Consider the following 16,369-nt stretch of genomic DNA (forward strand, 5'->3'; position numbering starts at 1 on the left):
ACTGTCTTCAAGGAGCTTTGAGAAAAAAAGGAGACAAACTGACCTAATAAATATTTGCAAAGCAGCTCAATAAGTATTAGACTCATGGTGTGTTCATTCATTCAGTGATCACTGATTAAGCGTCTTCCATGAGCCGTTACTGATTCTAGGATATGGGCTGATATAAATGGATAACACGCACTTGTGCAACTACATATAGAACACTGAAAGTGCACTGCAACCAGAGAAGTGAAAAGGAGCAAGAGCCCTGGATAACTAACATGCAGCATTTATTGAACCTTTTCCATATTTCAGTCACTTTACTAAGCACTTTGCTTTTAACTCATCTATACTTCATCAAATTTTTTGAAATAGGAATTAACATCCTCACCTTATAGTCGAGGACACTAAGGCTTAAAGAGTTTAAGTAATTCACTCACATAATTGCATAATTTTCAGAAGTATTTTTGTCAAACAAATATAATCTGGTATTTGTTGTTTTTAAAATTAGTATCTACATGACAGAAAAAGAAGATATATGAAGAAAGTTCCTATGGACATACTGTAAATATGGTTTCCTCTGGGCAATAAGACTGAAAGAGAAAATAGATGATCAATTTTTACCATTTGTTTCTAATATAGTTTGGTAATTTTTCCCCACCCAAAGCTCATGTTGAATTGTAATCCCCAATGCTAGAGGTAGAGCCTAGTGGGAGGTGTTTGGGTCATGGCAGTGGATCTCTCATGGCTTGGTGCTCTCTTTGCAAATGAGTGAGTTTTCACAAGATCTGGTCATTTAAAAGTGTGTGGCACCTCCCCCACCCCACTTTCTCTCTCTGTGGCTCCTGCTTTGTCCCTGTGATGTACCTGCTTCCACTTTGCCTTCTGTCATGAGTAAAAACTCCTTAACGCCGCCCCAGAAGCTGAGCAGATGCTGGAGTTATGTTTTCAGCGTACAGCCTGCGGAACTGTGAGCCAATTAAACCTCTTTTCTTTATAAATTACCCACTCTCAGGTATTTCTTTTTAGTAATGCAAGAATGACTTAATACAATTTCTAGTGATGTTTTGAATATTTTTATTACAACTGTCATACATTATTTTGTAGTAAAAAAATGTTTTGCTTTAAAAAATGGGGAGGTGGGGAGTTCTCTAAAGTCACACGACAAGAGTTATTCAAACTCTGGGTTTTTTTACTGCAAATATTATATCCTTAGGCACCACATTGTTTTGCATCTAAACTCCAGTATAAAATATGTATAAGCTTCTACCTCCTTTACCTTCTGTAGGGCAGTTCTCTGGGTGCCCCTTTGGACAAACCCAGTTTTTCTGCCTTCCTCCCTTTTAGTTCTCAAGAATAACTGTAGAATGTGCTGGGATAAGGGGGAGCTAGTCCAAATAGCTCTGGCTTGTTCTAACCCCCCAGAAGAGGATGTTCATTAATACTTTAGCTCAGCATGTCATAATCCCCTGGGGCATAAAACCAGGGAAGGCTGTTTTCTGGGGTTTCTCAACTGCCTTGGGTGACTTTCCTGAGCCTTGAAGAACTGGCTCACAATGAATCCCAGGTTTCTGTAAACTCTTGCTGCTATCTATAATAAAATATCTAAATATAACTTGTGTGAGGGGTATTCTGTCTCACTAGATTCAGACAAATTGGTAATCAATGCACAGTGAACCTGTTTCACAACCCTTTTTGAATAATTCATCAGATATAGTTCTAGAGGCCCTGTTTGATGATAATAAAACTTTGTTAATTGAAAGAAAATTAAAAAGCTCTTACTATATTAAAACATGTTCAAACATTCCAACTAAGTCTTTAGAGGCTGGTAATAGAGGTCCCTTAGGAGGCCTGAGTTGCAGAGATCTTGCCTTGTGAGAGACATAGAGCAGACATTATGCTCAAAGAGTGCACAAGAAGTTCTGTAGCATTCTTTAGTTGTTACTTTGGTTTCGGTTTTGTTTTCCTGACAACAATTAATCTATATAATTCTCCAGGAATTATTTACTACCACTTCCATAATGAAGAGAGCTAGAAAAGAAGGAAGTGAATGTGGCAAGAGTCTTTTACATTTGTGAATTTATATTCTCTGTAGGAAAATAAAAGCCTATTTCTTTTGTGTCCTCCATCTAAGCTAGGTTAGAGTTATCTTCTCTTAGAAATCAAAATAATGGGAAAATGAAACAATTGGCATTCAATTGAAGCAAAAAATAAATAAATAAATGAGTATTAAGTTTGAGAAGCTTGTTGTTCATTGGGTCTAACCACGAAGTGATTAGCTTTCTATATTTAGTTGTCAGAAGAGGGATTTTCACTGGATACAAATATTTAAATGGCTTATTAATGGAAAAAACCAGACTAGAGATTTCAGGATTTGGGATGTGACTTCAAAATAGCAGTAAGAACATTTATTAAATGGTCAACTTTTTAATGCATAAATAAGCTTAGAATTAGAATACTGTAGTATAACTTCTCTTGAGTGTCCTTGTTGCACTTGAGTACAAGCAATCATCACTGCATCCATTTTCATTTTCCCTTGAGCTTGCTTTCCCTAATTAAGAGAGTTAGTAATGGCACTTACAGTTCATCTAATCTGGCTTTAAGTAATTATGGTTCATTGCAGCAATTACAAGTTACATTTATAAAGAACAATAAAGGGGAAAACCTTTCAAATGCAGTTTATTAGGCTTTGAAAACCTGCTACAGAATGGACACTCAATATATATTTACTAGGCAATCAAATACTTTAGTGAGAATATGAATTAAGACTAAGAAATTCACATCCATGACTCTCTTTAAACTGTGACTCCAAACCCATTTCCTCCACAATACTCTCCTAATACCAGAAAAGCACAGCCACTCTAATGCTTCTTCAGCATTGCATATAGACAACCCATAATATTAATTAACATAGTCCATAAAATATGGTTCTTTTAAATATTTCATGTTTTCTTTTCTGTTTATAGTGTTTTCATTTATACGTAAGTTCCATGAGGACAGAAATCGTCATCTCTATTTCTTTTGCTTCTTTTGGCAGCTCCTATGCAAAATCTGCCTTGTGCCTTCCTTTTTCCTCACATTTCATTTAAACTCCCCTCCCACTTGGTCATCTTAATATCCTACTAGGGCCCTATTCTTTTGATACGGCCTTCCTGACCATTCTAAAACTGGTTCCTTACTCTATTGATTGCCTACAACATTTTCCACATCTACTACTTTGATTCCTGTATTAGTCTGTTCTCACGCTGCTAATAAAGACATACCCGAGACTGAGTAATTTATAAAGAAAAAGAGGTTTAATGGACTCACAGTTCCACATAGCTGGTGAGGCCTCACAATCATGGCAGAAGGCAAAGGAGGAGCAAAGGCACGTCTTACATGGGAGCAGGCAAGAGAGCATGTGCAGGGGAACTGCCCTTTCTAAAACTGTCAGATCTCATGAGACTTATTCACTGTTACAAGAACAGCATGGGAAAAACCTGCCCCATTGATCCTATTACCTCCTACCTTGTTCCTCCCATGACACATGGGGATTATGAGAGCTGCAATACAATATGAGATTTGGGTGGGGACACAGCCAAACCATATCATTCCACTTCTGGCCCCTCCCAAATCTCATGTCCTTACATTTCAAAAACAATCATGCCTTCCCAACAATCCCCCAAAGTCTTAACTCATTCTAGGATTACCTCAAAAGTCCACAGTCCAAAGTCTCATCTGAGACAAGGCAAATCCCTCCTGCCTATAACCCTGTAAAATCAAAAGCAAGTTAGTTACTTCCTAGATACAGTGGGGGTAGGGTACAGGCATTGGGTAAATGCACCCATTCCAAATTGGAGAAATTGGCCAAAATGAAGGACTACAGGCCCCAGGCAAGTCTGAAATCCAGCAGGGCAGTCAAATGGTAAAACTCCAAAAGGACCTCCTTTGACTTCATGTCTCACATCCAGATCATGCTGATGCAAGAGGTGGGCACCCACAGCTTTGGGCAGCTCCACCCCTGTGGCTTTGCAGGGTACAGCCCCCCTCCTGGCTGCTTTCACAGGCTGGCATTGAGTGTCTATGGCCTTTCCAGGTGCACGATGCAAGCTGTTGGTGGATTTACTACTCTGGGCTCTAGGGAATGGTGGCCCTCTTTTCACAGCTCCACTATGCAGTGCCGCAGTGGGGACTCTGTGTAGGGGCTTCCACCCTACATTTCCCTTCTGCACTGCCCTAGCAGAGGTTCTCTGTGAGGGCTCCAACCCTGCTGCAAACTTCTGCCTAGACATCCATGCATTTCCATACATCCTCTGAAATCTAGGTGAAGATTCCCAAACCTTAATTCTTGACTTCTGTACACCCACAGGCTCAACACCACATGGAAGCAGCCAAGGCTTGGGGCTTGCACCGTCTGAAGCAACGGCCTGAGCTGTACGCTGGCCCTTTTAGCCACTGCTGGGACACAGGGCACCAAGTCCAGGGGACTTCACAAAGCACCAAGGCCCTGGGCCTGGCCCACAAAACCATATTTTTCCTCCTAAGCCTCCTGGCTTGTGATGGGAGGGGCTCCCTAAAGACCTCTGGCATGCCCTGGAGACATTTTCCCTAGTGTCTTGGTGATTAACATTTGCCTTCTTGTTACTTATGCAAATTTCTGTAACTGGATTGTATTTCTCCTCAGGAAATGGATTTTTCCTTTCTATTGAATTATCAGGCTGCAAATTTTCCAAACTTTTATGCTCTGCTTCCCTTTTAAATATAAGTTCCAATTCCAAACCATATATCTGTAAATACATAAAACCAGATGTTTTTTTAACAGCACCCAAGTTACCTCTTGAATGCTTTGCTGCTTATAAATTTTTTCCACCAAACACCCTAAATCATCTCTCTCAAGTTCAAAGTTCCACAGATCTCTAGGCCAGGGGCAAGAACATAGCAAGAGTCACCTTTATTCCAGTTCCCAAGAAGTTCCTCATCTCCATCCAAGACCCTCTCAGCCTGGCCTTTATTGTCCATATCATTCTCAGCATTTTGGTTGAAGCCATTCAACAAATCTCTAAGAAGTTCCAAACTTTCCCACATCTCCCTGTCTTCTGAGACCTCCAAGTCTCTAGGAAGTTCCAAAGTTTCCTACATTTTCCTGTCTTTTGCTGAGCCCTCTAAACTGTTCCAACCTCTGCCTCTTACCAGTTCCAAAGTCATTTCCACATTTTCAGGTATCCTTGTAGCAGTATCCCACTCTATTGGCACCAATTTACTGTATTAGTCTGTTCTCACACTGCTGATAAAGACATACCTGATACTGGGTAATTATTAAAGAAAAAGAAGTTTAATTGATGCACAGTTCCACATGGATGGGAAAACCTCACAATCATGGCAGAAGGTGAAAGAGGAACAAAGGCATGTCTTACATGGCAGCAGGCAAGCAAATGTGTGCAGGAGAACTGCTATTTATAAAACCATCAGATCTCATGAGACTTATTCACTATCATGAGAACAGCATGGGAAAAATCTGCCCCCATGATTCAATTACCTCCCACCATGTCCCTCTGATTACACATGGGATTATGGGAGCTGCAATTCAAGATGAGATTTGTGTGGGGACACAGCCAAACCATATCAATTCCTATAACATATTGTCTTATATTATTAAGGATTGTTAACTCCTAAAAGAGAAAAAAAATACTGGTCTATTTGCCCTGTCATGTGTTATGAAACCTTGTCCATTCATTCAAAGAGTATTTATTAATTTTTTGTTTCAATCTTGAGCCCTCATCCTTTCCCTCTGGACTTTCTCTGTAGCATAATCATATATACTTGCAGGTCTTTAACTACCATCTACAGGCTATTAACTTCCAATAACTCCAACTCAGACCTCTCTTGAGAGATCAAGGCACGTATATCTAGTTTTCTCTCAATATCTCCAATCAAATATTTCATGGACATTTAAAATTCAACCAATCTAAAACTGAAGTCATCATCTCTCCCCCCACCCTAAACATCCACTTCATTGTTCAAGCTAGAAGCCTCATACCACCTGCCCTCTTTTATTACATCCAAATCTGATTGACCTTTCTCAACTATACCTGTTGTTCTTTGCATCTGCCACTAGTTTCGCCTATGGATATCTCTCAGCAAACTATTATCATAAGTTCCTAACTGTTCTGCCATGGAAAGTTGTAAGTAAGACCAGCATTTTTTTTCTGAGACAGAGTCTCACTGTGTTGCCCAGCATGAAGTGCAGTGGTGTGACCTCAGCTCACTGCTACCTCAGCTTCCTGGGTTCAAGCAATTCTGATGTCTCAGCCTCCCAAGTCTCTGGGATTACAGGCATGTAATCCCATTGCCACCATGCTCAGTTAATTTTTTCTATGTTTAGTAGAGATGTGGTTTCACCATGCTGGCCAGGCTGGTCTCAAACTCCTAGACTCAAGTGATCCACCCACCTCAGCCTCCCAAAGTGCTGGGATTACAGGTGTGAGACAACTTGCCCGGCCTAGAACCAGACTTTTTAAATGTCCTACAAAACTCAGATGATCACACCCTTCACTACCTTTCTAACCCATCTTCTGTCATTCCACCTTGCTAACTGTGGTCTAACCACTTGAGACTCCTTTCATTTCCTCTAATACATCAGGTTCTTCCCATATCAGCCTTATACGTGCTATTTCCATACCTGGAATGTCCTTCTTTCCCCCATCTACCAAGCTGACTCCTCTGTTAGTTCTCAGCTTCACCTTCTCACAAACTAGGTTATACCATCACTAAACACTGAATACCCTTTCATGATACCTATCACATTCAATATTATCTTTGTGTATTTTCCTCTTTCCCACTAGGGACAAAAACACTGCTGTCTTGCTCACTACTATATTCCCTGGACCTCAAAAAGTGTCTGGCAAGTAATAGGGGCTCAATAAGTATTTGTTGAGTGAGAAGTTAATAATCTAACCAACTATTTCATAATTTCATACTATGTCTGCTGTAGACTAAGTGTGTCCCCAAAAATTCATGTGTTAAAACTTAATTGACTTTGTAATGGTAATAACAGGTGGGGCCTTAGGTGACTAAGTCATGAGGGTACAGCCCTAATGAATGGGATTCATGACCTTATAAAAGGTGAGAAAAAGCTGTTCACCACTACCTTCTTTGCCCTTCCATTTCTTCTGCTGTGTGAGGATACCTAGATGGTGTCATCTATGAGGAATGGGCCCTCACCAGACACCAAACATGGCTGCACTTGATCTTGGGCTTCCTCACTTCCAGAACTGTGAAGAATAAATTTCTGTTGTTTATAAATTACCCAGTCTCAGGTATTTTTAAATAGCAGTATAAACAGACTAAGACAATATACTTGTATATGTTTCTTTTCTCAGTGCCTGAGTTTCCTCATCTATAAAATGCAGCCATAAACAATACCTGCCTTAAAGGGTTGTGGTTAGAATTAAATGAGTTAAGGTATGTAAAGAGTCAAACAATATCTGACCTATAGAAGTGTGATATGCTTTAGTTAATATTATAATGTTATTGTTTATTTTTAAAAATCATCATGCAAAACAAAGCTGTTGTAAGTGTATTTTGCTGAACTTTGTTACTTTTTAGACAGCTAAATGATGCACATCTTCCAATTTTCTATCCACAGATGGAAGATTGATTGCATAGAGAGGATTCTTTACAAAATTTTCTCTAAGTCCAGGTATTTTCAATACTTTTTTCTGGTAAGAACATTTAACATGAGATCTATCCTTTTAGCAAATTTTTAAGTGTACAATACAGTATTGTCAACTACAGGTACAATGCTGTACAGCAGAACTCTAAACTTAATCAGCTTGCATAAGTTAAACTTTATTCTCATTGTTAAAAGATAAACTTTGGCATAAACTTTTAAAGAGTTTATTTGAGCAGACAGGATTCATAAATTGGGCAGCTTCAAACTAGAAGCAGCTCTGGGGCTCTATCCAGGGGCATGAGGAGAATGCTTTTATAGGGTAAAGATGGAAGCAAGCCAAAGAAAATATTTGATTGGTTAAAGAGGAGCGGTATCCTTATTTGGATCATTCCAGTGGAAAGTCCGTATTTAGAGGTGAGTTGGTGCTTTCTGATTGGTTAAGACAATTTATGCAGAGTTGGGCTTCAGTTTGCTTACACAGGAACCCAGGGCACTGGAGCCATCTGAGTCTACCAGCCACACAATTAATTATTTTAAACCATTTAATAGCAGCTGCCCTTCCTCGCCACTCTCACCTCCTGGTAGCTTCCATGCTACTCTCTCTGTGAGTTTGAATATTTTAGATATCTCATATAAATGAAGTCATGCCATATTCATCCTTCTGTGTCTGACTTATTTCAGTACAATGTCCTTCAAGTTCATCCATGTAGTCACATATAGCAGAATTTCTTTCTTCTTTCTTTTTTTCCTTTTTGCAGAGAAAAGGGTCTCACTGTGTTGCCCAGGCAGGTGTCGAATTCCTGGGCTGAAGTAATCTATCCACCTGCCTCTGTCTGCCTCCCTAAGGGATAGGTTTATAAGTGTGAACCACTACACTCAGCCAGAATTGATTTCTTTCTTTCTTTTTCTCTTTCTTTCTTTCTTTCCTTCCTTCCTTTTTTTTTTTTTTTTTTTTTTTTTTTTTTTTTTTTTTGACGGAGTCCCGCTCTGTCGCCCAGGCTGGGGTGCAGTGGCGTGATCTCGGCTCACTGCAAGCTCCACCTCCCGGGTTCACGCCATTCTCCTGCCTCAGCCTCCCAAGTAGCTGGGACTACAGGTGCCCACCAACACGCCCTGCTAATTTTTTGTATTTTTAGTAGAGGCAGGGTTTCACCGTCTTAGCCAGGATGGTCTCCATCTCCTGACCTTGTGATCCGCCCGCCTCCGCCTCCCAAACTGCTGGGAATACAGGCGTGAGCCACCGCGCCTGGCCTCCTTCCATTGTATTACATTGTTTACATATATCGTATTTCCTTTATCCAAAATTTTAGTTAAATTTTTGAGTTACAAATGTAAACTCTAAGTGAAGTATATATTAATAAAAATTCCTTTAAGTGTTTCTTCTATTATTTTTCAAATGTCTCTTAAAATTGATATGGTAAAATTTTAAATCATTCTACTAAATTTGTTCTTCAATATATTAAGTCACTGTTGTGTTATCATGAAAAATATAACTTAGTAAATTCTGCCTCTGCTACACGTTCTCTTGTCAAAATATTGTTTGTTATTTTTAACATTATGTAAACCTTAAGGAATAATGGATTTTGTCCCATCTGTTTGAGGAAAAAAATCTTTGATGTTGGAATTTGAAAATAAAATAATTATTACATTTTCTCACCCTCACATGCCAAGAACTCACCAAAATCTTGTCACTTGGCATAAAGTCTCTAACCACTTATCAAGGATGTTAAATCATGCTTATAATATAGTTTTATTATGGCTGCTGCTTATAGAGTGAGGGGTATCCTAATATGCCACCCATAATATGTCACTTTGACAGAGGCAATTGAGAATCAACAGATGCACAAAGAATTTTCCCTTATCTGACTAATAGCAGCATATTCTGAGAAAAAGGGCTACCATAAATTTCTTCTTCAAGATGGATGTAACCTTAGAAGGGAGGTGAATAAAACCTACATCAAATCCCTTCTCTAGTGAAGTTTTATGGCCCTGAAAGAGAGGAAAAGACTATTCAAACCTATACAGACAAATATTACCACGTTCCTCTTCCATTTCTTCTCCTAAAAAGAGAAGATCTATTTATCTTTCCCATATAGGCCTTTTGTCCCCACTCCCTTTCTCCTACTAAGGTAGGTATATGGTCTCTAACCATTTAAGGAGCTGTCTTTTGTGGGCTCCCATATGCATACAGAAAAATTATTTCTCTTGTTAATCTGTCTGTTGTCCATTTAATTCACAGACCCCAGGAAATAAACATAGCAGAGTACAAGAAAAGTTTTTTTCTTCTCCTACAAGGGTTAAATTGTATACTCCCAAATAACAAAATTAAATAATAGACTAATAATCATGTTGACCTTTAAGTTCTTGCCATGTGACTGCCTTTTGGAAGAAATCACTTAGAAACCAAATTAATCTATTTGATACATTAACATAGCACTTTGCTGGATGAGACCCAACATTGATCTGAGTGAGATCAAAGTCTATTCTGTGCAGGTAGTGCTAACACACAAGCCTCATGTCACTTTTAAAAAGGACAGTCTCCATATTGGCCATGCTCATGCTTAGGGAAGGAATCGTCCTGGCTAGCAACCCCTACTGTCCATGCAGCTCATGGCCAATCGTGTTTTTGCTATGTTTGGCCCCTCTTCTAATACACTGTCAAATGTCCTCTGTCCCTATGTCCACTGTCATCTACAATTTTTCTTTTAAATATTTAGGGCCCTGCAGACACAACCCCAGACATCTGATACATAAAATATGCCCTTTATATATATTTCATTTTCAACTCATCTGGGCTTTAAAGTTAACAGTGTGAAGGATTTTGCAAATAGATAAGGGAGAACATTTTTCCTTCTAGTTCTAGGTAGCATTTCTTACTCTTATCCTGTCTGAAAGGGAAAATGTATAGCAATAAACATGTTAGCTTGTTCTTTTTACTTGGGCCTTTTTTTTTTTTTTTTTTTTTTTTGAGACAGAGTCTTGCTCTGTCACCCAAGCTGGAGTGCAGTGCAGTGGCGTGATCTCCGCTCATTGCAAGCTCCACCTCCTGGGTTCACGCCATTCCCTTGCCTCAGCCTCCCGAGTAGCTGGGACTACAGGCACCCACCACCACACCCAGCTAATTTTTTTGTATTTTTTTTAGTAGAGACAGGGTTTCCCCATGTTAGCCAGGATGGTCTCGATGTCCTGATCTCGTGATCCACTCGCCTTGGCCTCCCAAAGTGCTGGGATTACAGGCGTGAGCCACCGCGCCCAGCCACTTAGGCCTTTTTTTACTCTCTGAAATGTAGTGCTTCAAACACTAAGTATTTGGCTTTAAAGTTAGATTGTTTTGTAATATTAAAAGGACACAAGCAAAATTAAGTATGAGAGGCTACTAAATACAGAGCTCCAGAAAAGCTACATGAATGTGTTTTGCCCCATTAAACCCCAATAATGCAGTAATGTTGTTAATGGCTTGGAACTGCTGTTGGGATATGATTCCAATAGGACTCATTTGATCAGCAAATTATGTCAAAGAACACAAACAAGTGACTTTAATAAATGGAGCATCTTTAAACCTTTTAATTGCTTGTGAAACTTAAGTCTGGAAGCAGTAAAATTGTAACCAAAAATACACGACAATTTTAGTTACTTTTCTGCTTTCAAAGAAATAAAATAATTGTCTCATACCTACCTCACACAACAAAGCTTTCTGTTGATCATCTATCTAGAATCTTTGTGTTTTCAGTTAATAAGAAGCAGTAGTGTTTAGAATTATTCCTTAAGGGTCTGACTGCCAGTTCTACTTAGAAGAAGGACATGAAATTGGAGAGTCTTATTCAGTATTGACCATAAAAGCCCTTTGTTCCCCATGAATTAAGGTTCCAGGAGTCATCATTAGTCATCCGATGAGCTTTACATGTGCGTTGCTGGACACTGGTACATACACCAGTCTGGAAGACACTCTCCATTCTATAAAATCCCATCTTATCTAACTTAGGACATGTCTATATAATAGACCTATTTGTGCATTTTGAATCCATTGGCCTTATAAATCTATTTAAATTGAATAGCATTGAGATCTTTCAAACAAAGTATGCCTGCAGTAAATGCTGTAGAAGTAAAATAAGTGGGTCACACACCAATTGCCTGTATTCTACAATGTAGAACAGTGAAGGAGAGCAGGCCCAGCAGTGCTGAGGCATAGCAAAGCTTACAATGGGGTTTCTTTCGAGAATGTGTGAGCTGCATCTTGCGCTGCACTCTAAATACCATGCAGAAGGTCAGGATTTAATTTGCCAGCCTTCCATTGAAGGGTAATTTGAAGCCTGCTTCTTATAGTCTCCCATCCCCCAATGTGATGAAATTTAGCCCATAGAACATATTTCCATGAGAAAGAGGCATCTGTATTTCTGCCATTACATAGGCGTCACCTCAGCATTCCTTTCTACCTACCAAAAACTTTTGGAAAAAGGGATTCATTTAATCTCCTTTTTAATGTGACCCAATATGTTTTCACAAATGGGAGATTTTCTCAAATGTGGCATTCATAACACTCTGTGTGAGTTTGTGTGGCATGAGTAAATCAAACAGGAACCTCACCATTTTGACAGTCTGATTTAACTGGACCATTTTAAAGCACTAAAGCAGCCAAGAGCAAACACAGACAAGCCAACCAAGGAATTTTTAAGTTGGTCCAATTGAACCACATGTTTATTCACACAGACAACCTCCATCACCTGAAAAACTCCGAATTTAATTATATTCCATGGTTTTAAGGATTTCATTAGAGATTTTTAAAGACAAGAGTTACTCTGTACCCTACCTATCCAAAGAAATATTTGTGGTTAGCAGAGCTGCGCCTGCATGGTCTAGACCCATCATTGCCACTCTTAATCACTACATCATCATCAAAAAATCCCGAGAGCATGCTTGGGCCAGTACTAGACATAATTGTTTGGTTAATTCCATAGGAAGCTTGATTCACTGAATTTAATTGGAACCAATCTACGCTATTGGTTTTCTCTTTAAGCACTAAGAGGCAAATGAGCCCATTGTGTTTCATGTAGAATAATCAGCTTATAATCTGTTCATTTAAGCAGAAGACTGACTTAGACAGACTAGCTTTGACCAGACTTACTCAACCACGATGAATTCAACTTCCATCCCAGTTCTACAATGTGGTGACTTTGTATCTGATACCGCAGTCTTTGTGTTGCCAGCGCTTAGTCCTCTGAAGATGTACTTCAGTCTACTTGAGGATCCCAAAGAGATGACCAAGAAAACAAGCTCACTTCAGAACAGTTAGCAATTTTCCAGCTACTTTAAGAGATAAGAGAAATTCTCTCATACCTTTCAGTCAGCTCTTAAGTTTCATGGTCCATGTAAAGGGAGGAATTGGTTACTGAAAAATCAAAGGATCTCTTTACTGCCAGTGCAACTATGTAGAACTAGGAAATCTATAACCAAAATGAATTATGATACAGAAACACAGATCTTTTGTTCTCCCAACTCCACAAAAACACTGAACAACAAAAGAAGAAACTTTGGACCAAAAAAAAAAAAAGTATAGGTTAAAAGGGGGAAGAATTTATTTGGCCAAAGGGAAGAAAAGAAAAACTGACTCCAAGAATACCTGATACGTGAAGAGTTTCTTCTTTGTGATATCTTAGTTATTAACCTCAATGAACCAAGAAGCCAGAGAATGAAGAGCTCTTAAAACATTTTCTACTTCTAAGAATCCAAAATTCTATATTCAAACATGACGATATAATAGACTTGAAAATAGTATAAACAATTTTTTGCATCAATTTAGCAAACACAGTGATGTGTTGCTTAACAATGGGGATACATCCTGAGAAATGCATCGTTAAGTGAATTCATTGTACAAACATCATGGAGTGTACTTACAGAAAGTAGATACAGAACCTACTACACACATAGGCTATACAGTATAGCCTATTCTCCTAGGCTACCAACCTGTGCAGCATGTTACTGTACTGAATACTTATAGGCAATTGTAACACAATACTAAGTATTTGCATCTCTAACCATATCTAAACATGGAAAAGGTACAGTAAAAATAAACTATAAAAGATAAAAAATGACGCGCCTGCATAGGGCACTTAAATGGAGCTAGCAGGATGGAAAGTTGCTGTAGGTGAGTCAGTGAGTGAGTGCTGAGTGAATGTGAGGACCTAGGACTCTAGACTTTATAAACACTGTACACTTAAGCTATACACATTTACTTAAAATATTTTTTCAATAACATATTAACCTTAGCTTACTGTTACTTTTCTACTTCATAAACTTTTAAATTTTGTAACTTTTTGACTATTTTCTAATCATACAGCTTAAAACACAAACACATAGTACAGCTGTACAAAAATATTTTTTTCTTTATATCCTTATTAATATAGCGTGGACATTTGTCCCCTCCAAATCTCATGTTGATATGTAATCCTCGATGTTGGAGGCAGGGCCTGGTGGGAGGTGTTTGAATCAGATTCCTCATGAATGGCTTGGGCCATCCCCTTGGTGATAAGTGAGCTCTAAGTTCACATGAGATCTGGTCGTTTAAAAGTGTGCGGTACCTCCCCCATGCCCCACTCTCTCTCTCGCTCCTGCTTTCGCCATGTGACGTGACTGCTGTCGCTTCACTTTCTGCCGTGATTGTAAGCCTCCTGAGGCCTCGCTAGAAGCTGAGTAGATGCAAGGGCCATGCTTCCTGTAAAGTCTACAGAACCGTGAGCCACTTAAACCTCTTTTCTTATAAATTAGCCAGTCACAGGCATTTCCTTATAGCAATGTAAGAATGGCCTAATACACTTATTCTATAAGCTTTTTTCTATTAAATTTTTTTTTTACTATTTAAACTTTTTTGTTAAAAATTAAAACACAAACACACACACATTGGCTTAGGCCTACACAGGGTCAGGATCATCAATATCACTGTCCTCCACCTCCACAATTTGTCCCACTGTGAGGTCTTCAATGGCAATAACATGCATAGAGCTGTTATCTCCTATGAAAACAATGCCTTCTTCTGGAATTCCTCCTGAAGAATCCTCCTGAGGCTGTTTTACAGTTATTTTTTTTTTAAATAATCAGAAGGAGTACACTCTAAAATAACAAGTATAATATAGTAAGTACATAAACTAGAGTCATTTATTATCATTATCAAGTATTATGTACTGTACATAATTGTGTGTGCTATGCTTTTATACGACTGACAGCACAGTAGGTTCATTTGCACCAGCATCACCAAAAAGACGTGAGTAATGAGTTGCACTGTGATGTTAAGATGGCTACAACATCACTAGGTGATAGAAATTTTTCAGCTCCAATAAAACTACCATCACATATGTGGTTCGTCATTGACCAAAATGCTGTCATGCAGTGCACACTTTATTTTTCAGAGCTTATCACATATTCAGCTATGTTCATCTTCAACAATGTAATACTTTAGTGCTCTGTAAAAATTCTCTTTGTAATTCTATTCCTTGAGAGTCATGATACCTGCATTCTGCCTTAGCTCTTTCACTTTGTATATATGAGTATTTATGTCACTTACATGTCGTAAAATCCCATTTCTCATATTCTTTTCAGCTCAGGACCTAAAGCCAAAAATACCTAAGTTTGAATCCTGTCCCAGATATGTAATACTGTAATAAAATAACACATTTTAAACATCTATAAGCTTCAATTTGCCCACGTGCAAATGACAATAATAATAGTATTTTCCTAATAAGGTTAGTATGAAGACTAAATGAAACAATGCGTGTGAAAGAACTTGCAATGCAGAAGTCATAGTAAATGTAAAAGAAATCTTATTATTCTTATATAAGTGAAAACACATATGTTTTTGCAAAGTATTAATTTCTGCCCTTACGGATGTTATATACTCATGGGGGCGGCAGGCAATAGATAATATAATTCCAGGTAGTGGTAAGTGCTGGGCAGGAAAATAAAACGGGAGAAAAATGTCAGACAGCTGTGTGGAAGGTTGTTCTAGACAGGGAAGACCACTCTGCTGGGGCAACATGTGCACAGAGATCTGCCTGGTGCGCAGACATCAGCCATGCTTACTTACATCTGGAGGCAAAGTCCAAAAGGCCCCAAGAAAAATATTTAGTCCCCAAGGAGGAAATTAACTTGGGGAAAAGGGAAAATATCTATGGTGGAGTCGGAGGAGAGAAGGGTCACCTAAGAGGAGTCAGGCCAACCTTACAGGCCATAGGAAAGACTTTCTATTGAACTTAACTTTGGAAAGCCATTGAGCAATTTTGAGCAAGAGCAGAACTTGATCTCATTTATTTTTAAAGATCATTCCAGGGGCTGCCTTCAGTTACTCTATTACAAATCATAGCTGTACTTTTTGGTATTCTTTCTATCTTTCTTGTACTTTTGTGTCCCTTTACCCAAACACCAGTTTTCTTTCTGAAAAGGCTCCTGGGTCTATCTCAAAACATCACCAGGAGAAAAATAAATTTATATTTCTGACTGGGAAATAGGCTCGGTTTTAGTACGTCTTAGGATAAAATTGTATTTTTTGGAATGGAATATGCTACATTGACATTTTTAAGATTAAACTCTATCGTTTTAGTTATGCCAATACAGCTTTTAAATAAGTTTTCTCCATATCGTTATCAATATTTACAATATTTCTCAAATATTCATATGAATGTATTCATCTGGAAATTTTTGGGAGCTAATTACCACAATTATACCTGTAAAAACTTGTATGTCCTCTAATCA

General features: G+C 38.6%; 1 long non-coding RNA gene across 6 annotated transcripts in view; it reads right to left on the minus strand.

The window, feature by feature from the left end:
- Positions 1–16,369, minus strand: part of LOC104006968 (uncharacterized) — a 314,849-nt gene that overhangs the window by 268,038 nt on the left and 30,442 nt on the right. For 4 of the 6 annotated variants that reach the window (XR_010158180.1, XR_010158177.1, XR_010158178.1 and 1 more), the window contains one exon: positions 15,186–15,228. The exons of the other annotated variants lie outside the window; for them this stretch is intronic. This is a non-coding gene — a long non-coding RNA (uncharacterized LOC104006968). The remainder of the gene's footprint in view (positions 1–15,185; positions 15,229–16,369) is intronic. 6 annotated transcript variants of the gene reach the window in all.

The sequence above is a fragment of the Pan troglodytes genome, chromosome 5 (assembly GCF_028858775.2).
Source record: "Pan troglodytes isolate AG18354 chromosome 5, NHGRI_mPanTro3-v2.0_pri, whole genome shotgun sequence".
Taxonomy (NCBI): Eukaryota; Metazoa; Chordata; class Mammalia; order Primates; family Hominidae; genus Pan; species Pan troglodytes.